This window comes from Acinonyx jubatus, chromosome A3 (assembly GCF_027475565.1).
Source record: "Acinonyx jubatus isolate Ajub_Pintada_27869175 chromosome A3, VMU_Ajub_asm_v1.0, whole genome shotgun sequence".
Lineage (NCBI taxonomy): Eukaryota > Metazoa > Chordata > Mammalia > Carnivora > Felidae > Acinonyx > Acinonyx jubatus.
Genome location: NC_069388.1, coordinates 35,236,049 through 35,258,959, shown reverse-complemented (window position 1 = coordinate 35,258,959; position 22,911 = coordinate 35,236,049). Strand labels below are relative to the sequence as shown.

The 22,911-nt window shown below is 43.0% G+C and overlaps 1 long non-coding RNA gene across 1 annotated transcript in view; it reads left to right on the top strand.

Moving 5' to 3' along the window:
- Window positions 1–10,129: 10,129 nt before the first annotated feature.
- Window positions 10,130–22,911, top strand: part of LOC106983343 (uncharacterized) — a 50,186-nt gene continuing 37,404 nt past the window's right edge. The window contains exon 1 of the long non-coding RNA XR_008289208.1: window positions 10,130–10,186. This is a non-coding gene — a long non-coding RNA (uncharacterized LOC106983343). The remainder of the gene's footprint in view (window positions 10,187–22,911) is intronic.

The window sequence follows — 22,911 nt, the reverse complement described above, 5'->3', positions numbered from 1 at the left end:
CCTGAGATGTGAGAAAGCCCGACTCAGATTACAGAGCTGCCTGCCAGACCTGTCACTGACCCCACACACGTGAAAGCCCAACTGAGACCACACCTTCCCAGCTGAGCTCAGTCCCCATTGCTAGCATGAGCAGAACCATGAGCTGAATGAATAGTGTTTCAAGTCACTAAGCTTTGGGGTGGTTTATTATGCAGCACTGTTATGGTTACAGGTAACTGATACAGAATGGTTGGGAAGTCCTGTACACACACACACACACACACACACACACACACACACACACACACACCACCCCTCCTGGGGGCCCTGGAGTGTGGAGAAAACTGAGATTATTTGTAATCCTTGCATGGAACAAGCCCATCCCAAAGGCTCTTGGCTCTACCTTCTCAGTTTTTTTTTGTAGGGACAATCTCTTCCAGATTCAGAGAGTCTCAGATAAAACGAGACCTTGGGGAATTTTCTTTTCCTTTCTGAGGCTACCCTAGGCTTCCCTGGCAGGAATGGAAAAAGGCCAGAGATGCTCTCTCTCTCCTAGAGGTCAGGCTCTTAATTCCTTCATTCAATGGACTTCATTCCATACCTCCCACTCTTAAAGGCCCCTTATCCCCCCTGCCTCTTATCCTCACAGCATTTTGTGCTGTCAGGGCTAGCCATGGGCTTTCTCTAATTTGTATAAGGAATCAAGAGCTCTCATTTACACCCAGAGAAAGGCAGTATCTCTTTCACAAGCCATACAGGAACACCTACGTCTGTTCTGCAAAAGGTTAGTGCCCCTTCAAGATAGAAAGTCCTAAATCCTTGAGAAAAGTTAGGGGGTAGTTATTGATAAATTCCAGAATCCCCTTTTTACACAAGTGGGGGATGTCTCTCTAGCCATATTTCCAAGAAACATTTTATTTTTTAAGACCAACTGTGGATCCAGAGGAGTCAGGATAGGCTTGAATTAAGATTTTTCTGTTTCTAGCCACATCTAGACAACCAGTCGATAGTATGGTTTGACTCAGTGTGGCAGAGATGCCTAACCCTTGTACCCTTAGTGGTAAGGGTACAATAAGAGTCTGGGAGAGGAGCAAAGGAAGCAGCGAGGATTTTTGGAAGGATCATCTTGCTTTGAGAACTGTACTGTGCTGTACTGTGGGTACATTACCTCATTTGAGGCTTGTGACAATCCCCTGACATGGCTACTATTAGTGTCTTCCTTTTATAGATAATGAAATGGAGGCTCAGTGAGGGAAAGTATGTGGCAAAGCTCAAGAAACATCAGTGTTCCTTCTTGAACCCTGCCGGACCTTGCTAATTACAGAATATCATATCTACCTTGCAAAACACGCTGTTTTCAAATTTAAGAAAAAGTAGATATACTAATATGACCACCACCTAACATCTATTATGAAGAATTGATCGTTCCTGACATTTTGTGTCATTTGTTTTAAATATTTTAAATAAAATGTTAAATATCTTTGGCCCTTACTTTCAACCTCAACCTCACCTTCTTTCCACTCTCGCCCCCAAGAATAAATCTTTATTGTAAGTCTCATGTTTTTCCTTCCAGCCCATTTTTTATACACTTCAGAGACCTTTCTGGGGGTAGACAGTGTCATTCTCAGTACTGATTCCTTCCAGGGGTTTTATGAATCCCATGCCTTAGAAAGTGGCAGCAACCTCTGCCTGCCCCTCTGTGCTTTGCCTGCTCCCCACTCTCCCCCACTGGTTTGGGAGTTGCTGGTGAGGGTGAGTTGAGACAGAGCCCACGGGACCACCGCTGCTACCTACGGCAGGCCCATCCTTTGCTCTCAGCTCATGCTGGTATTGTTTGATCCCAAGGACAACTAGGAACACTGCCTGGCATTTGTTTCCTGAGCTGCAAGACAACTAGATATGATGCCACCTAGTGTCCCAACCTTTGCCAGCAAGAGAAATGGGGCATCACCCCAAATAAAGCAAATAGACTAAAAAACATCGACCAACATAAAACTGAAGCTTGAGGGTTTTTTCTCCTGCACTGCAGGACACATTGTAGGGGTCCTATCTGTACACCCCTACCCTTCCTTCTTCAGTGGCCAGTGGCCAGACCACCAGCTGCCAGGACCTGCACACATCTGGGGCCAACCGCCCAGCGTAGGAATCTGAAATGATGGAGAATTAGTGTTGTCTGACAACCCTCAACAAGGGATGGATGTGAATTGATGTATAAATATTCTAGTTCCCTTTCTCAAGTAGGATAACAAAAAAGCCTGCATCCAACACTTTCAGAGTTTTCCGATAGAATTAAGCTCCAGATGTCCAGAACGCTAGCCGGCCCGGTTATGTACCCTTTACTAGCTGTTTTGCTCTGTGTCTCAATACCCTACTCCCCGCCAGTATTCCTTCACTTCCCAAGTAACCAAGTTAACCATTTGCTTCGAATCTTTGTCTCAGGATCTCCTAAACAAACAAAAGGTCTCTGTGGTAGATTGCAAAAATGGCCACCAACCTTTCCCCCTCTCTATTTCTTTACATGCTGATGTTACAAGCCCTTCCCATTAAACAGTGGGCTGGCTGTGGGTTTTGCTTTTCACCAATAGAACATGGCAGAAATGATAGCATGCCAGGCCCCTAGGTCTAGGCCTCAAGGAAACTTGCATACCTCTTTTTCCTCAAAGACTAGTAAGCAATAATAAATGGTTGGGGCTTTTTTAGGCCACTGAGTATTGGGTGATTGGTCACATAGCAGAAACTAACTGTTCTAGGCCTCACCCCAAGTCTACATATGAAGTGCTCTTTTGTGTGTGTGTTTTTGAATGAGAGTATTGTTTTCCCTTAAAAAAAAAAGCAATTTCTTGGGCACAGAGAAGTCAAATGACCTTCTCAGAGCTGCCCAGCAGAATGTGGCTGGCAGTTGCCATCTGTATCCAGTCCATTACTTTGCTCCAGGGCTTCTGTGCTGAATCACCTTGTCTGTCTGGGTTTGCCTGCACACTGCTGCATTTTCTCTCTACCACGGCTGCCAGCCTGGCTGCTGGTTTTTTCCAAAGCTCTCTTTTCACAGAACTGTGAAGTAGGAGGCCACTGTGTTTTCACGGATTGTGCCGATGACATATGTGTCTGATAGGGACTCGAACGCCTGCAAAGCTGGCCCAAGATGGAGAGCTCACCAAAAATACTGCAGTCGCTGGACGCTGGAGAATTTATGGAGCTTCAGAGCCAGCAGGAAGCAGAGTAAACAACACTGAATAGAGAGAGTCAGGATGCTTAATCCTGGCTTTGCCTCTGGTCTCTGAAGTCTCTTTCAGCTCTAAAATGACAGGATTTGGAGACTGAGTAGGGCTCATGCAAATGCCGAGCCAGAAAGCATGAAGTTAGTTGTCTATTTAAGGAAGGTCTGGTAGGCTAGAACAGTGGTTCTCAAACTGGGGTCCCCAGGTGATGCTGCAAAATCAGCATCACCTGGGAAGTTGTTAGAAATGCACATTCTTGGGCCTCATCCCAGACCTTGAGAATCAGATTCTCTTGGGATGGGGCCCAACAATCTGTGTGTTAACCAACCCTCCACGTGATTTGAATGCAGACTCAGGTTTGAGAATGGCTGGTGTAGAGCCATGTTATTCCAAGTGTGGTTCAGGGCACTGGCACCATCTGGGAGCTAGTTAGGGAAGCTGAAGGGCAGCACTATCTCCTTCTCCCTCCTGAATGAGAATCTGCATTTAACAAGCTCCCCAGGTGATCTCAGTGCATAGCAAAGTTGAGAAGTCCTGGGTATAGATTCCTCATCTCCAGCTTTGAAGACTGTGATTCACTAGACCTGGGGTGGTGTCCCAACATTTACATTTCTAAAAAGTTCCCAGGGATTGCTGACCCTTCAGGTCAGGGATCTACTTTGAGTAGCAAAACCAGGCATAGAATCTTCGCCTTGGGATGGTCTCAAGCCAGTCAAAGTTGGTTTGTCACTCTACAGTTGTGCAGGCTGTGCACTGCCCAACTCCAGGAGGTGTCATTCACATGGAATATGGGTCAAAGAACCTGAAACCCAAAGTTAGTACAAGAAGTGGTAGGCGCCATCTACAGAGTGGGTTTTGGAGGGAGACCTGAGTTTGAATCCCAACCCTACCGCTTACATAGTTGTGTGATCTTGGGAAATATATTGAACTCTGAGTTTCAATTTCATCATCTATAAAGTGGAGATATATTAAGAGGTCAGATTAATCTTGATGGTGTCAGAAACTAAACATACCTGTTTTCTTTTGGCATTTTAGGAGAAGCAAAAGAAAACAAATTTCTTCCTTCTTTACTTCCTTTTCTTCCTTCTTTCTTCCTTTCCTTCCTTCCTTCTTTGCTTCCTTCCTCTCTTTCTGTTTTTTTCTCTCTCTCTCCAGACCAGCCAAATTTTTAGGAGAAGGTGGGAAGGGCAGCTGTTAGGCAGGATTTCATCCTAAAACAGCCACTAGAGGGCCTCAGAGATCCAAGAAAACTTTCCATTGGTTCCAAGGAGGGGCCCTGAGCTAGCTGACAGGTCTGGTCTGGTGGGGTGTTGAGGGTGAATCTGATTCCTGAGAACCTTGTCTGCAGATGCTCACCTTCCCATGAGAAAGAAGTAGCCAGCTCTGTTAGTTAAGTTAGATAATTATTAAAACAGATAATTAAAACAGATAATTAAAGTGACCAATTTATTTACTGATAAATGATGTCTGCATGCAAAACCCTGTTCTGTCCTTGGAGTGAAAGTAAAGATGAAGGTGTAGGACTTTTCTAGGAAGAGTCTCTAGCTGGAAAGAACCCTAGGTTTAGGGTTCAGTACTGGTATCAAGGACAGGATTGGAAGGAGTGAACTTTAGTAGCCTATTATTTCCATGTGCTGCCCCAATAAGTAAGATCAAAATAAAAACATTTTGCTATGCAAAGAGAGCCTCAAGTGAAGTCCCATTGGGTAACTAGATTGCCACACGTTGGTCCCTCCTGTATAGAAATTCTAGCACTGTCCTGATCAGCACTTTGCAAAGTACTTTGAAGCACAGATGAAGCTATCTTCTCTATTACTGCTTAAAAGCCCTTAAAATGTACAGTAAGAACACCAAAGAAGCTTAGAAACTCATCTTTCCTGGAGAGATCTAGGAAACAGGACAGGCTAACTAACTAGGGGGACATGCTAGAAGATGATCTACCAACATATGTTCGTGGGAACCAGGAGGACAGAGCGTAGAGCAAAATCTGCGTTGCTATGTCTGCTGGCATCTGCTGGGGGAGAGATTTCTCTCCCTCAGCCTTTTGACTCTACAGCCCTCCCAGCAGGTCATTTTGGCTAAGAAGGCCCTATACCAGCATAACCTACACCTGCCACCCTCACCCCTACTCCACCACAGCAGCAGCAACTTTTGGGAGTAGGAAAGAGGGGTTCCTGAAAGTTGGAGAAGGGTCTTCCAGTCTATAGGTTTGCTCTGACACGGTTGAATCCTAGATAACTTGCAAATACAGTCTCCTCTGTGCAGAGACCTTCTGGAAAAGGAAACAAATTGGTTGGGTTTCAGTATATTTCCTTGGTTATATGAGACAGATGGATAAAACGAGATGAATCAGATTATATTCAACAATATAATTATGTTTCCCCTTTAATAGAAATTTCCTTTTCAGAGGCTAAAAATCCAGTGAACCTCTTATATCCCAGTTTCCCATGGATAAAAAGAAGAACATTTTCCTTAGGAGACTCTCTATTGCTATCTGGATCACCATGGCCAGCTGGTCTTACTCCTCTCTCCAGGAGGCATAGTCAGCCACTGTACATACTACCTTTGTCTTGTTGCTCTTTGCTCCCTAGTTCCCACCACATTAACTCAAGCATTCTTACCTGGTTTCCAAGGATAGGCCATTCCTTTCACATAATACCCATCCTCTACTTTCATCCTACTGGTCATCTCGCTGTCCAATTAAAGGATCCTTGGGGCACCTGGGTGGCTCAGTTGGTTGGGTGTCCAACTTCGGCTCAGGTCATAGTCTTGCTGTCCGTTGAGTTCAAGCCTCACATTGGGCTCTATGCTGACAGCTAGGAGCCTGCAGCCTGTTCGTATTCTGTGTCTCCCTCCCTCTCTGCCCTTCCCCCGCTCTCACTGTCTCTCTCAAAAATAAATAAACATTAAAAATTTTTTTTAATTTTTTTTAATGTTTATTTTTGAGACAGAGACAGACAGAGCATGAACGGGGGAGGGTCAGAGAGAGAGGGAGACACAGAATCCGAAGCAGGCTCCAGGCTCTGAGTTATCGGCAGAGAGCCCGACACGGGGCTCGAACTCATGAACCGTGAGATCATGACATGAGCCGAAGTCGGAGGCTCAACCGACTGAGCCACCCAGGCGCCCCTAAAAAATATTTTTTAAAAAAGGATCCTTCACATCAACCCTTCTGAGCATTTATGCATGCTACTCCCCTTTCTTGGACACCCTTCCTTCTTTCTGGCATAGAAGATGAACCCAAGCTATATTTCCTTCAAAGAGTCTTTCTTGATAACTTAATCCTTACTGATTGCCTCTTCCTTTGAACTCCCATATTTTCCTAGAGAGACAGTGGGGAACTTAATACAATATTGTTGTTGTTTTTTTTCCTCTGCGTTATTTTAGGAAACTTGAGTGTGGTTTGACAATTAGATGGCTAGGTTTTTGAGGGCAGAGGTTTGAATATAGCATCACCCCAGCATGGTGACCCCATGCATACATTAGAAACCCAATTAACACTTGCCTGGTTAACTCCTATGCATCCTTGGGATCCTAGGTTGAATGTCACTTCCTAAAGACAGCCTCTCCCATTAGATCTAAATCTCCTAAAGCTTTCCAGAGAACCATGTATCTCTGCTGCATAGCACTCTTCAAAGATAGAACTTTTTATTTATTTGTTTTATTGCATTACTCACTTCCCTCCATGAAGGCTGGGTCCATGTCTGGTTTTGCCTGATACACAGTGGGTACTCTGTAAATATTTATCTAAATGAATGAATATATGTTGGCTGGATGGCTGAACTGGAATGCAACATGGACTTCTGGGGGAACAAGGAGAACACAGTGGAGGATGTTAATCTCCTGGGAGCTTGTACCCTTGAGCACAGTCCTAAAAAGAATCTAACATCAGAGGCTCAGATGGGCCAAATCAGCAAAATGATTTTAGGGTCATTATTGACAATGAGTAATGTAATATTTTGTCAAAGATTTTATGATCAAGTTATAAAAGTAATACATGCCTATTGTGGAAAATATGTAAAGATTAAAAAACTATAAGGAAGCAGAGAAAAGGAACTACAAGTCCACCCCTCAACATCTTTTTAAAAAATAATATATTCTTCCAACATTGAATCAGTACTTTTTTTTTTTTTAACATACTGGAAACCCTACTGAATATACAATTTGGATCTTGCTTTCTTTTTAATCATTTAACATTAAATGATAAGTATTTTTCTTTGTTTTTGAAAACTCTTTGGATTTTAATAGGTCATAGAATAGAATTGTAGTTTTAAATAGTTCCAGAATGTTCCACTGCATAAATGTACTCTGTCATTCCCCCTACTTAGGACATGAAGGTTGATAAATATGAGTTTTGGCCCCTATGATTTTGAAGGCATTCTAAAATCTAAAGACAATAGAGATAAATGGGAGATATAGGACAGATTTCTCCAGGTGTTTCAGTGTGATATATACCTTCATTCATTGGCAAACCACCCTGGCTATCCAGATCTCAGCCGCAGGCAAGTGAGCGCTCCTCATCCCTGGTGCCTTCAACCCCACCCCCCTGCTCCTCCTCCATCTTCTACTTCTCTCTGTGTAGCAGACACTATTGATGCTCTGCCTGTATACTATCAACATGCAGCATTCCAGTACATGCCAATGGCTTCTTACTTCACGCACCGCAGATTCTCTGCTTAAGGATTTTCCTGGCTGCAGGAGCACACTCAGTCATGAGTGAGGCAGGCTGAGAGTGCCAAAGTATTAATGCCCCCAAACATCCCTCAACCAATGATAAATGGGAATTACTGGATAAATATCCCCGTTTCTCATCCCCCATGAGGAACCATTTCGAGGTGTGTTTTATACAGAGCTCCCCACCAGGGCTGAGTTGCATTTACCCACAGGCATAATTTACTCATTAACACACCTGTCTTAGCTTCTTTTTCTTCACTACCTCATTTCTATATTCTCCTACTGTGTTTCCTGGGATCACCTCACAAATAAACCCCTTGGATTCAAATCCTTGTTCCAAGGCCCATTTCTGGGGGACCCATTCTAAGATACCCCACTTCTTAATTATGAGTTCTAGCACTTTCCAGCTTAAAGATTCTCTCTTCTTTTTGACTAAAGTGGAAGCTGAAAGTCGAAATGATCCAACACATATTTTAAGGAACAGGGTAAAAATGCAAAACCATGCCAGATGGCTGACTCTTTATCATCAGAACGTCTGATAGGAATGCTCCCAAGAGGGGATAAATTATACAGAGACTCTGGTCTCTTTGGAGGTGACTTTGGATTGTTCTTTCTTTCTCCTCTTGTTACCTCTCTCATTTCTCTCTTAATCTGCTTCCTCTGCAGTAGAAGGCATCCTAAGCTGAACTATTTTTGTTGCCAATCCCTAATTAGGTTCCCAGATGCAGCCATAAACCTGGATGTGATGCTAGGTATGCTATAAAGCAAGTTCATATTCATTTTATTTAATTCATAATTACTACTCGTTACTACAGGCCTGATGTGTGCTGAGCAACTCTACTAGGGTCTGAAAGAGATTCTTCAGGGACTATTAAAACACTATCCTTGTAGAGAAGATAAGACATAAACAGCTAGACTCCTGGAGAGCTGAGTGTGATCTGTCAATTGAGGGGCAACACACAGACCAAGACGAACAACTCTAGGAATTCAGAGAAAATAGTGATTCACTCTGGCTGGATTTTGAGAAAGCTTCTTGGATCAAGCAATGGTGGGTGGATTGGTCTTATTAAGCCAAATAGGTCAATACAGAGATAGAAGTGATCCAGACTTCCCCATCTCAGTTCCTAGGAGACTTCTATTTGATGCTAAAAGGTAAAACTGCTGCTTCCCTCCACCTCCTCACAAGATGTTAGGACACCTTCAGAGTGTCCTTCTATCTCAGCTCGTTCAATATACACTGAGGAAACTATAACATCTTTCTGATATAAAGATTGGGCCAGACCCAAATCAAAGTGTCATAGAGTCAAATAGGCATATCCGTAAGGAATGCATTTCATTTTAGGTATCAGAACCCCATCACACGGGGTTTTAAACAATATAGACACTGATTCTATCTCATGTTAAGATTGGAAATAGGCATTTGCTGGTGCTGGTTTAGCTACGCAGCAACATCATCAAGGACCCAGGTTTTTTCCATCTTCCCACTCTGCCCTCCTTAAACTGATGACTTTTCAACCTCACGCTACTCACCTCCTGGTTGCAAGTTGGCTGCTATGGACTCAGGCATCACCAGTGCCTTCAAAGCAAGCAGAAGGGCAGTAACAGAAGTTCCTTTTCTTCTGAGCAAGATAGCAAAAGTTTTCTTAGGAGTCCCTTGCAAAACTATACTTATGTATCATTGGCTAGGACTGAATCATATGGCCACCCCTAGCTGTAAAAAATTCTGGGAATGTAGGGATTTCACTTTTTAGAAAGTAAGGAAAAGAGGATAGGGAATGGCTGCAATAAAGTTCCTACAAATTCTGGCTTTTCTAAACAGGAAACTTCACCTGCTGTGGCCGACACTCTCAGCACCTTGCTCTCTCTGGGAGGTGATATATTAGTCAACTATTATCACACATCGTTCATTCTTCTTCAGCAGAAACACAAAAGCAAGCAGAAAAATGAGACAGTTAGGGACCATGGAAACAAGCCCCAAGTGAAATAAATATATTATGCATCTGGGGCGCTCTCCGTTTGCTGTTGTTAAACAGCTCCTCTCACAAAGCAGAGCAAGGATGTAGCCAGGACAAAGCTCCTTCTACAAGCCCGACTTAGAATACAAGATCCTGGCTCCCCAAAGCACGAGTTAGCTGCCTGAATTACCTGCCAATATCGACCAATCAGCATGAAGGCCTTCTGGCCAATCAGTATGCGGCACTTCCAACCAATCAGGATGAGGCTTTTTTTTTCTTTCCCTCATTAGCATGTTGGGCCAGAGTGAACCTGAGCCGGAACTTTCTCTACATAAGCAGGGCCTCCTGGCGTTTGGAGAGGTTAGTCTTACTCCTTTCTGTTGGTGGTGTGTGTCTTTTCAGCTTAAGCTGTAGCGTAGTCTCGTCCGTCCCTTTGCTCTTTAGGTCGGGCCTCCTTTTTCTTGTCTGGCTCAGGAACTCGTAGTCCAGAATAAAAAAGGGCTGTCTCCTTATATGCAGACTAAGAACTAGCACACCACCACTTTTGTCTATGTTCCTGCCAAAGCAATCCTCACGGGTCCCAAGTGACTTTTCTGGAAGGAAATGCAGAGTTATCTGAGAAAGGGTGTGAGTATGGGGAGGAAGGAGGAATGGAGAAAGTTCCCATACCCTAGCTGAGTAACTTACCTTATCTGTGTTAAGCAAGTGGTGGTACCACGGTAGGATGGTAATGTGTGTCCCTGCAGGTGGTAAGCGTGCCTGTGAAGGGCTCGGGCCTCCTGAAGGCAGTATCTAATCAGTAAAGTGATGCTAGGTGTGTAATTTTAGACCCGGTATGAGGGAACGGATGGATTCAGCGAGCACACTAGTCCTTCAGAAAAAGCAGAGCGTTTTGTACCTTGAATCACCTTTCCTAGGCGACTCTTTCCTTTTATTGAATATAATCTCTCCAACAAAAAAGGGTTCTGAAGTTCTGCTTCCCAGCATGTATCAATTTGGCATTTTCCGGAGCAGGCGATTCCTCTGGGTTGAATGAATCTTGCTTTCCCCACTAGGGGCACCTAGAGCTGTTACCTTCATTCCTTAAGGAGTGTTTTCCCCAAATAAACTCCTTTTACTGTGGTTACTGTAACTTAAACCAAATATTGTGGCAACAAGGGTAGAATAAAGATGGAGGTATCCCCTGCAATGGTCCTGATACCTATATTTTGTTGGTGCTGTTGCATTTTGGAGCACACGTGACATAGGGCTGTGTTGGGGTTTAAAAAAATTTTTTTAATGTTTGTTTGAGAGAGCGAAAGCAGAAGCAAGGGAGGGGGAGAGAGGGAGATACAGAATCCGAAGCAGGCTCCAGGGTCTGAGTGGTCAGCACAGAGTCTGATGCAGGGATTGAACTCTCGAACTAGGAAATCGTTAACTGGGCTGCAGTCAGAAGCTTAACCAACTGAGCCAGCTGGGAGCCTCAGGGGTTTAATTCTGATGCATGCTCACAGAAAAAAATGACAATACAAACAAACTATTTAAGGACAGATGTGTCTCTGAGAGAAAAAAAAGCATATTCTTTGAAAATGGAATTCACTCGTTCAATAAACCTCTTTAGCAATTTCTCATCTTTCTGGAGGCCACCTTTTAGGGAAGAAGCCTATATTAGCTCATGTGAGAAATCAATCTTTTCTAAGAAAAAATATACCACATTCTTGCAGATTTATTTAGTGTTTTTTTTTTGGTTTTTTTTGTTTTTTTTTTTGTTTTTTGTTTGTTTGTTTTTAAGTACTGGTAGTCTGCTGGACTCTACTGGTAGCACTTCACAAGCATTAGCTTAATCTTGGATTACCAATGTATGAGGTAGGTCCTATTCTTGATCCTATTTCACAGTTGGAAACCCTAAGGCACAGTGAGGTTTAAACAGTTTCTTCAAGGTTGGGTAGCTTGAAAAAGGTATGGATTTCCACATGATCAATGGCAAAAGGGGATGAGGCATTTGGCAGATGATACTGGGTTGTTTTTGTTTTTGTTTTTTTTCCTGAAGCCACATGAACTCAATAACCACATTTTTGGAGAACCAAAAAGCCTTATTGTCAAGAGTCTTGATTTGGCACACAAGGGATTTTTCCTGCCCAACATCCTTTCCCTCCCTTCCCCTCCTAAATATAGCAACCTGGTTTTCCCTTGGGAGAATCACTGTTGTGTCTAGAGCATATGGTTTGGGCAGATCTGACCCTTTCTCTCCTAGGCTGGGAAATAGATCAGGCCTGGGGGATTAGTTGAAGAATGAGCATGTGATCCGAGTAGAGGTTAAGGAGTATCCATTCTAGGACTTCTGCTCAGGCTTTTAGGAAGGAAGCACCTCTTTCTGGTAGGGATGTTAAGGGTGGAACATAACGCTGGGATACCTAGTGACCATCTTGCCATGTTTGGAGAAATTCTGAGATTTAAAGAAACCCATGGGCACTGATGGTAGAAAATAAATTCCTAATGATCTTATTTGAGCCCCTGAATTTAGCCGTGCCTGAGCTTCTTGTTATGGAGCCTGCAGATTTTTTAGTTGAATCAATAGAGAACCTTTACTGCCAAAGCCAGGTTTTTTTAATGTTTATTTTTGAGAGTGCAAGCAGGGGAGGGGCAGAGAGGAGAACAGAGATCAGAAGCAGGCTCCGTGCAGACAGTGGCGAGCTCCACACAGGGCTCCAATCCACAAACCACGACATCATGACCTGAGCACGAGATCATGACCTGAGCCCAAGACAGCCACTCAACTGACTGAGCCAGCCACCCACGTGCCCGTTTTTTTTTAACTTCATTTATACTGGGGGAAAGCGAGAAAGAGAGAGAGAGGGGCAGAGATAGAAAAATCTAATCCCAGGCAGGCCCCATGCCCAGTGCAGAGCCCGATGAGTGGCTCAGTCCCACAAACTGTGAGATCGTGATCGTGACCTGAGCCTAAACCAAGGGTCAGACACTTAACCAACCAAGCAACCCAGGTATCCCACAAAATCAGTTTGAATCAGATTTCTGTCATTTGTACCAATAAGCCATGTCTGAAAGTGTACAGGACCACTTTCCAGGCTCATCCTGGGCCCCATTCTTCCTGTTACAGATCTTGGACAGTTAGGCTGACTCCCTTTCTTTGAAGCTTCCACTGACATCCACCCATTGTTACATGGAGCTTTGCTCCTCTAACCTTTACTTCCTTATTGACCCCAACAAGAACACAGGTTCTTTGCATAAAGGCTTCAGACTCATCATTATGAAAACAGGTCACATAGAAAATTAGCATACAAAAGTTTTAAAGTGGAAAAAATCTCACATGTTCTGACAGTCATGGTCTCTGATCTAGTGTTTTGCTGTTCAGTGTAGTAGCCACGAATCACAAGTGTCTGCTGAGCATAGCAAATGTGGCCACTGTGAGTGGGAAACTGAATTTTTAATTTAATTTTTTAAAGATTATTTATTTTGAGAGAGCGAGAGAGAGCATGCAAGCAGGGGAGGGGGGCAGGCAGAGAGAGAGAAAATATCCTAAGCAGGCTCCACACTCCGTGGAGCTGGGTGCAGGGCTCAGTCCCACAAACTGTGAGATCGTGACCTGAGCCGCAACTAAGAGACGCTTAATCAACTGAGCTGCACAGGTGCCTTTAATTTTAATTTAAAAATTTGTACTAGATTAGTCATTGGAAAAATTTTTTACACATGCTTGGAGCAACTCAAGCATGTGAATTTTTCTTACCAACTGTACGGTTTATAAATCTACATATAGATCAAGTATCTCTAATGATTTTTTTAAAGTGTACTCATTTATTATTTCTGAGAGAGAGAGAGTGAGCACAAGTGGGGGAAGGGCAGAGAGAGAGAGGGAGACACAGAATCTGAAGCCGACTCCAGGCTCTGAGCTGTCAGCACAGAGCCCAATGCAGGGTTTGAACTCACAAACCATGAGACCATGACCTGAGCTGAAGTCAGATGCTCAACCAACTGAGCCATCCAGGCACCCCCAGACCAAGCATTTCTGATAAAAATTGTCACATGGTATAAGCATAAAATACACATAAGATTTCAAAGATTCAATGTGAAAAAACAAAAATAGTTTATTTTTATATTGATCACATGTCAAAATATTGATATATTGAGTTGGAAGTATTAAAATTAATTTTACCTGTTTCACTTTTTCAAACATGGCTCACATTGTGTTTCTGTTGGATAGTGCTAGTCTATAGTTTCTGTCTAACCAGTGATTTGAAGACCCTACTGCTACTCTATAGGGTGGAGTTCACCAAACCTATGTTTGTGGCCTTTTGTTCTGACAGTATTCAGGATTTGAGCTTTCACTCTGGAAAAAAGCATGGAAGAAATGTGTCAGCAACCTCTCTTATGTTAGTCATACAACAGTCTGGAACAATCTAAGTACTTTTGCTTGTTCTCTATATGATACTCCTCCAGTTAAGGGTATAAAACATAAGTTCCTGAAAAATTTTTAAAAATGGGGAAATATTCTATTTAATGCAAAATATTAGATGTTGGTGTAGATTATTTCCAGAGATCTCCCCATATTGCATTTCTTTGGTTGCTCTTTTGTTAATTTTTTACTCCTACACATCTGATATTATTGAAATCATCTGGCAACCCTGGAAAAATTGCACTTTGCTTCATTTCTTCCACTTTCCAGCCATCATGATTCTAGAGTGCTTCTTCCCACTCAGAAGCCAGAAGTTACAGTTACAGCAGAATGGTGAACGAGGGCTCAAGCTGCAAGGGACTTGCCAACTGGGGAAGGGTGGGGGGCAGCTCCTGTCCCAGTAGGTCCCTCCCCCATGGTAGGGATTCCCTTCATATTTTCCTTTTAAGCATTCAAAGGTCCCTTGGCACAAACAACAAAACAAAGATACGGAAAGCTGAAAATCAAAAGGTTTTTTGTAAAGGACTTTTTAAAGGACTTTACTGTAAATCCAGAATATACGCTGCAGAGCATGGGCCAGACATTTGCCTGCTTGCTCTCAGATCCCTTCTCCACACTTCCCCTGCTCTCCTCTGCATTGCAGAAGGCTCATCCTGCAAGCTACATTTCTCAGACTTTTCAGCCCATTGGCTTCTGCCCTGGTTCAGCCCATGGGAGGCCTGGGTAGGAGATGGGAGATAGGACAGCAAAGGGAAGACAGGGAGAAGTCCAGAAGCTCATCTCTACTCCCCCTCTTTCTTTCTAAAGATGTGTCCTCTTTGGTTGTGGCTTTGTGTCCTTTGTTTTCCAGCTCTTGTCAAACAGTCCTTCATTCTCTGAACTTTATATGTAAAAAGTTAGTGCACACAAAATAATGCTGTAAATGGATTATGAATTTGTAATTAATATTTTTAAAATGGATAACCATACATGCTGAAATAGGATTATGGTTGAGGGAATGGATGAGGGAAAGCCACAGGGGGTTAAGATGACAGGGGACCTGATGTTCACTTGTAATGAATATTTTATTCTTCTGCAAAAGGAATGGAAGGTGATGATGTGAAGGAGAAAAGAAGAAAAATCACACTTCTAGACCTTTCTGGGGGAAGAAATAAACTTTATCATAATATTTTTTTCTTATATATTTTTCAGGAATTCTTGAAATATTATACCTGTATTAGTTTTCGGTTGCTATTGCAACACATCACCGTGACCTTGGTGGCTTCAAACAACACAAATTTATTGTAGTTCTGGAGGTCAGAAGTCTGACCCAGGTCTTGTGGAGCTAAAATTAAGATTTCAGCAGTACAGGAGTCCTTTCTGGAGACTCTGGAGATCATCTGTTTTTTCTGTCTTTCCCAGCTTCTAGAAGCCAGCCACATTCCTCCTGGCCCCATTCTCCATTTTCAAAGCCAGCAAGATTACACCACTTTGACCATTCTTCCATAGTCACGTCTTCCTCTGACTGTAACTGGGAAAGGTTGTATGATTTTAAGGATCCTTGTAATTACGTTGGGCCTACTCAGCTAATTCAGGATGATGCCATGTCTCAATATTCTTTTTTTTTTTTTAATGTTTATTTATTTTTGAGAGAGAGCACAAGCAGGGGAGGGGCAGAAGGGAGGGAGACAGAATAGAAGCAGGCTCTAGGCTCTGAGCTGTCAGGACAGAGTCTGACACGGGGCTCCAACCCACAACCTGCGAGATCATGATCTGAGCTGAAGTTGGCTGCTCAACCAACTGAGCCACCCAGACACCACCCCCTCCCCTTTTTTAAAAAAATTTTTTTTAATGTTTGTTCATTTTTGAGAGTCAAGGTTCTTTTTTTTTTTATATTTTTTTAATGTTTATTTATTTTTGAGACAGAGAGAGACAGAGAATGAACAGGGAAGGGGCAGAGAGAGAGGGAGACACAGAATCCGAAACAAGCTCCAGGCTCTGAGCTGTCAGCACAGAGCCCGACGCGGGGCTCGAACTCACGGACCGTGAGATCATGACCCGAGCCCAAGTTGGATGCTTAACTGACCAAGCCACCCAGGCGCCCCAAGTGTCAAGGTTCTTAATCACATCTGTAGACTCCCCTTTTGCTATGTAAAGTAACATATTCGTAGGTTCCAGAGATTAGGATGTGGACATTTTCTGGGAAGGGCCCATTATTCTGGCTACTACGATAATTTACAGGAGGCAGATAGCTTTCATCTGTTAACCTAAAGGTTTTCTCCCTCTATCTAGCATGGATGTAAATCCCTCCTATGTTTAGCATGCTACTTTTCTGAGAAGACAAAATTTTTGTTCAAGTCCACAGCAGTGAGGATATTCCTCTTCTGATTATGCATAGCTGAGCAGGAAACTTGCTATACATTTTTACAATGGAAGACAATGAGAATTTCATAAGGTTGTTAAGATGGTTCTCATCAGGACAGCCAGGCAGATCTCAAATTGAAGTTATGACAGAGCTGTCTTATAGATATCTCCAAATAAAGAGACAAGCATCATTTGCTTTAATTGTTGCTTTGCTATAGCAAATTATTTTGGCTATAATGACAAATTAACACAGTTCTATGAGATTTTACATTTTACACTGGTTGCAGAGCTCTGCTGAAAATAGGTCAATTTCTTATGAAGCAAGATTTTGCTGAACTGGTTAGTTGTCTAGAAACTGGGGCTTGGAACTAATTATTAGAAAGTGCTAATGTTCACTGACCTATGATGAGCAAGCCTTCCTTCCCAAGCACATTGATTTCTCTTTAAAGAAAGAGGTAATGAAATTCAGAACCTTGCAAAGAGATCACAAGTAAACATTTGATTAAGCAAACAAGTTAAAGCAAGAACTTGGTAGACAATCATGAAAACAGTTCTTGTCAAGTCTTTTCACATTTCATTGAGCAATTGCATTCCTCCAGTAAACAAAGGAATAACACATTAAATGTTCAAGAAGTTGAATTATGCAATCAACCATCAGAAATACTCAAGCTGTTTTTCAAGTTCATCAGAGGTTAACTGTTTTTTTTTCCCCACCATCCTTTTGTAGGGCTTTTGTCTGCTTTGTTTTTGAAAAACTATTCCAGCAGCTAGAAATTGTTCCAAAATTTAAGATACAAGAAAAGGGACCTTGTTTTCTCTGATTTCGTAGCTCAAGTCAAATGTTGTCTGTGAAGTTTAGCAAAAAGTCTAAAGTCTAATCATTGTCTTTTTTTTTTTCCTGGTTGCTGCTTTCCTTTCCTGTCCTTTCCTTCTCCCTTCCTTCCTAATGGAAACCCTGACAAGTGGGGGTATGGCTACTGGGCTGCCAAGATATATTAACCATCCCAAATTAGGCCAGAAAATTGTGGGCAGCTGTACTGTCAGCACCTGCCTTTTCTGGGTCTAGCTGGATGCTGTGAACTTCACAGCTGCCCCCAGGAGGCAGCGTTTTTTGTTTTAAATGGATTCTCGTGCAGCCTCCCTTTTATGGAAGCTTCCACTTTTGAGCTAAGGAATGGGAGTTGAGTCTTCTATTCTCCCAGCCTTGAGAAATCCAACCCTGTCCCTAGCCTGGCTGCTCTGCCTCTGAGGGGAAAGTGAAAATTCCCTCTTCATTCATTCCCTAAGAATTCAATGTTGGCTTAGCTTAGGTTCCCTCAAAAGAAGACCCTGAGGTAAGATAAAGTAAGCAGTTTATTTGGGAGGTGATCCCCAGGAAACACTAGAAGGGAAGTGGGGAGTGAGACAGGAAGGGAAGGCAACCATAAAGAGTGCCTTACCAAGTTAAGTTACCCCTGTGGTCAACTGGAGCTCAAGCCCCCTGGGGGAACCCTGGGGAGCCATGTAGAAGACCCAGAGTTGATCTGTGGAGGGCAGGGGTGCTGGGTTGTATATCCACCAGTCCCTAAGGATCGTTGGTGGAGGGCTACCAGTAGTTAATTTCCCAGACTGTCCAGTAAGTATACTGTGCTGAGGCCAGAGTGGCTTTCTGCTGTTTGGAAGAAAGCCATCTGGAAAGGAGATGCAGATCCTTGCAGCTGGAAGTGGAGCAAGCTCACACTGGAGTGGTGACGCCCAAGGGGCAATGATATAAACTTGGTGTTTCAGCCTATGAGGAAGGCATTGAAGTAAGTGTAATCTACTCCAGTTGGCACATTAAGCAGAAGCAGCTCTGTTTTGCTGGCTGTGTGCTCAGAATGGTGCCAGATTCTGTAGAGGAAGCAACCGAAGTAGGAGGCATGGTCTCTTCCTGATTTTGAGTGCTTACTAAGTAGGGAAGATAGCCCTGACTTTATCATGCAACTTGGACAAACAAACAATATAATAGTGCTATAGGAGTTAGGGGAGGATGAGGAAAGCTTCATGGAGAAAGTAGGAAATGAAGGAAAGTATTTGTAGAAACAGAGACTAAAGGCTGCATGGCTGGAGGAACTGTAAAAAAAAGTTAGCATGGAGGGGCGCCTGGGTGGCTCAGTCAGTTGAGAGGCCGAATCTTGATTTCAGCTCAGGTCATGATTTCACCTTGTGAGTTAGAGCCCTGCATCGGGCTCCATGCCCACAGCACGGAGCCTGCTTCAGATCTTCTGTCTCCCTCTCTCTCTCTGTCCCTCCCCCACCTGCTCGCTCTCTCTCTCTCTCTCTCTCTCTCTCTCAAAAATAAATGTTAAAAAAAATTTAGCATGGAGACAAAGTTAGCCCAGCATGTTGGTAGACAGTGAACAAGCCCATGAGATTGGAATAGATGAAAACTGTTCAAGAGGTAGAATCTTCCTCCTGGATTGGGTAGGGTAGTGCCAACACTGAGGTTTGAAGGCAGAACAAAAAAGTCTTGGTTTATTATTCTCCTAGAGATGTCAGTCATTGCCTTGATCCTATAATCCTCTTTGAAAAAATACACACATGCCACAGTACTGCTGAAGGGGCCGAGTCTCAAAAGAGGACCTTGCTTCCACAGCTGCATCTGAAGGGGATGGGGAAGACACCTGACCTAAGATGGGCTAATCAGATTCTGATGTTTGTTTCTTTTGTTGTTGTTTTTTGTTTGTTTGTTTGTTTTTTACTGGCATTCAGCATTTGGACCTCGGACACTAAGATTTGAATAAGCTGGTTTTCTGTACCAGGGAAAGTGTTTTAGTTCGTTAGTAAGCCATAGCCATGTGCAAGCAATTACATTAGAGTAAAGCATCACAGGAAATATTGAATTGCAGCAAAATAGATGAGTTCATGTGCTGAGAGCATCAGAGAAGGGAGACTGTGTGGCCCCAGCAAGTTACAGGTAACTTTCTAACTCCCGCAAGTCATGGTATACTTCTGTAAAGTTCCCATTCAAGCTAATTTGAGTGGATTTCTCCTCCTTGATTTCCGAGAACCCTTAACTAGGACAAAATGGTAGCCATTAATTTGCATATTGCCAGTGCTCCAGTTTTTAGTCCTGTGGGTTGACATGATAGCTGGTGATCCATAGAAGAAAACCTTGAGATGAGAATCATGTGCAAATGGTTTATTAAGGAAGGGTTTCAGGAAGACAGTGAAGGAGTCGGGGAAACAAGACAGAAGGAAAGGAAGTCAAGCAGGGGGTCCATTCAGATTAAGTCAGTGGAGCCTATAGGGGGCATTACAGGGGAAGTCTGGCCTCAGGTTTGCTCTTTCCCCCTTAACCCCAGGCAAGGGAGTAGGGCTTTCACTCTCTGCATTGTCCCAGGTATGCGGAGGTAATTCAGGCAAGATCCTTGCCCTTAACTCCTTCATAGCCTTGTAGGGGAAGGTAAACTTGCAAAACATACAGATAACCAGAGCAATAGCTTCTAAGTGGTAGTGAAAATCTAGACCCAAAGGAAGTTCTTTGCAAACGGTGGATGCTTTAACATTTATGTGCCATGTGTTACCCTCACCCTCTACCCCCAACCCCCAAACCGAGAACCACTGAACAGCATAAAGATGGCTGATTTCCTCCCAGGTACTTTCTTCTTCTTCTTCTTCTTCTTCTTCTTCTTCTTCTTCTTCTTCTTCTTCTTCTTCTTCCTCCTCCTCCTCCTCCTCCTCCTCCTCCTCCTCCTCCTCCTCCTCCTCCTCTTCCTCCTCCTCCTCTTCCTCTTCTTCTTCCTCTTCCTCTTCCTCTTCCTCTCTCTCTCTCTCTCTCTCTCTCTCTCTCTCAAACAGGACTTCCTGGAGAATTACTGTTGAAAGACTGTGCTAAGAACCTGGCAGGAGCCCAGTTTACACCCTGCAGCCTTGACCCAAGAAACAGAAGAGTAAATATCAGACCCAACATCGATAAGACTGCTGTATGCTTTTCTTTTCCTCTTTTCCCTAAAGACATGTTTGCTCTTTCAAGGACTAGGAACATACTGTTTAAAGTATTTTTGGCCCAAGAGTCAGGCTGCCAAGAAAGTAGTGGGGTTTTTACCCAATGTGACCTCTTTTTAGGACAGGAGTTGTCAAAGTGTGGATCAGCATACACAAGGCTTTCAGGAGTCTTAAGGTCTGGAACTGCTAAAACACTGAGAGTTTTTTTCTTTATTATGAGCAAATAATATGCCATGTATATTTTATTTTTTATAGATAAACAAGTGCTACATACTAGTAAGCTACTATATGAAGAATTCACTAAAATTTGGTATTCATACATTTTAGATCACACGATTTTGGAGTTTACTAGGAACAGTAATTCAGGATTCCAATGAAAGCTTCCACTAAACATTTCACAGCTGCACACAAACAGATACTAGGAATTCCTAGGCTTGGGGAAAACCTGATCAGTGCATCCCTGGTGGTGTTATCTATAGTTTTTACCTGCATCTATTCTTCTTAATCATTAGCCATTGTTGGTTTGTGCTCCTCTTAATATAGTTTCTTTTATATTGGGTTCATTTTCTTATGTGGGAAAATGCTGTTTTAGCTTGGGTCTCCCCAGAAGTAGACTGTGAGATAAGGGTGTGAGTACAAGTAGTTCATCTGGAGGGTGATCCTAGGAACCACTCAAAGGTGAGTAAGGAAGTGAGACAAGGAAGGGAGGAAAATTTATCAAAGATATGCTAATGAGCAGAATTACCACTGTGGTAGTCAGTGGGAACTCAGGACTTTGGGGACCCTGGGGAGACTTTGCATAACATGCCTCAGTGTTGCCCCATGGGAGACATGAGGTTATTTATCCAAAACTTCCCACTGGATGGGTATTGAGGGCTGCTTCTGGAGGCATCAACTCACAGATATTTCCAGCCTTCCCTGCACCCTGTGTCATGCTCCTGCAGCCAGAGAAAGCCCCCAGGGAGAGTTGTAGGTGCTTTATAAGAGGCTATTCAGTGAGGAAAAGAATCAGAAGACTGGGCCAGCCGAAGCTAGGAAGGGCACAGGTGCTCTGACAGCATTTACTATGGAGGCATATTTCCATGAACAGTATTTGGGGCCCATAGTTTTCTAATCACTTGACTTTGAAATACCCATGTGTTGCATTCCAGTGAACTACATAGACCCAAATTGCTTAACAGTCATGGAGAACTTTATGTAAGAATATGATCTTAATGTTGAATTTGGGAGATGGGAAGAAGCCAGACATATGAAGAAGGGAGAGTGGTCTGAAAGTCTTCTGCATTCGTTTGCCCATTTAAATTCTGAGTCCAGAACATGGAGATGTGAATCCTAGATTGCTCCAAGAGTGATGTTTAGCAATCTTGTTCTCATTCAGAATGGAATTGTTTTATTTCTAGCCATCTCCTGCAGGAAAAAAATTCAGATTTCCCATTAGATCCCATTATAACATCATGCTTCTTATTTCTCTGTGCCCACTCATTAGTCACCTTTCCCAATTCCATTTTTATCAATCACTGCTTTTACAGTTCCCATCTTCAGTCCTAGGTTTCTCTAATCTAGTTCCTTAGGGGAAAAATCTCATTGGAGACACAGAAACCCTCAGTCCCCTCTGGACGTGGTGAGGATGACAATTAAGATGCCTGGGACTGGAATGGCTCCAATTTGTCTGGTTGCAGATTTTCCCACTTTGTCTTGCCCCTCAGCCTAAAGGCAATTCGCTATCTCTCAGACACTAATCACGAAGCTTGTCTTATGTTCTTGATGTTCTGTGAGTAACTGTGGAGCATCGAAAAGGACTTAATGACTATGAGAAGGGATGTCTTCCCTGAAGGCTTTGCATCACCGATTTTTTTTTCTTGCAGTGGAGCCACTGTCAAAACTGCCTCAGTCATACATTTCTTCTTTCCAGTGTAGTACACTCCCAAGGGACATGTGGCTTCATCCTGAGCAAGTTCAGTCAGTAGTGTTAGAATACTAAAAACTTTAAAGAATTATGAAGCCAGCTCAGACCTCATTTCTTAAAAGATTTCCTGAAATGTTCCAGGTAGAGATAGCATCACCTGCCATCACCCAATGGCAGTGTCCCCTTCTGTCATATTACACCATTGATGTCATTTCCCTTCATTGGGCTTTCTCTGATATTTCTGACTTTGGAAAAATCATTATCTCCCATGTGTGTGTGGACTTGTTACCTTCTCTGCACCCAAAGGTTGCAGAGTCTTCGTAGTTTTTGTTCCTTTGATGGAAAATTTTGTTTTTATGTACTATTATGGATTGTTTTTGTCAACTTTTCTTTCATTAAAATGGCTTTGCAATGGGAATAGACACCTGTACTCTGTCATTTGATTCAATTTTCAATAACCCTTTTGTATGACTTATTTTT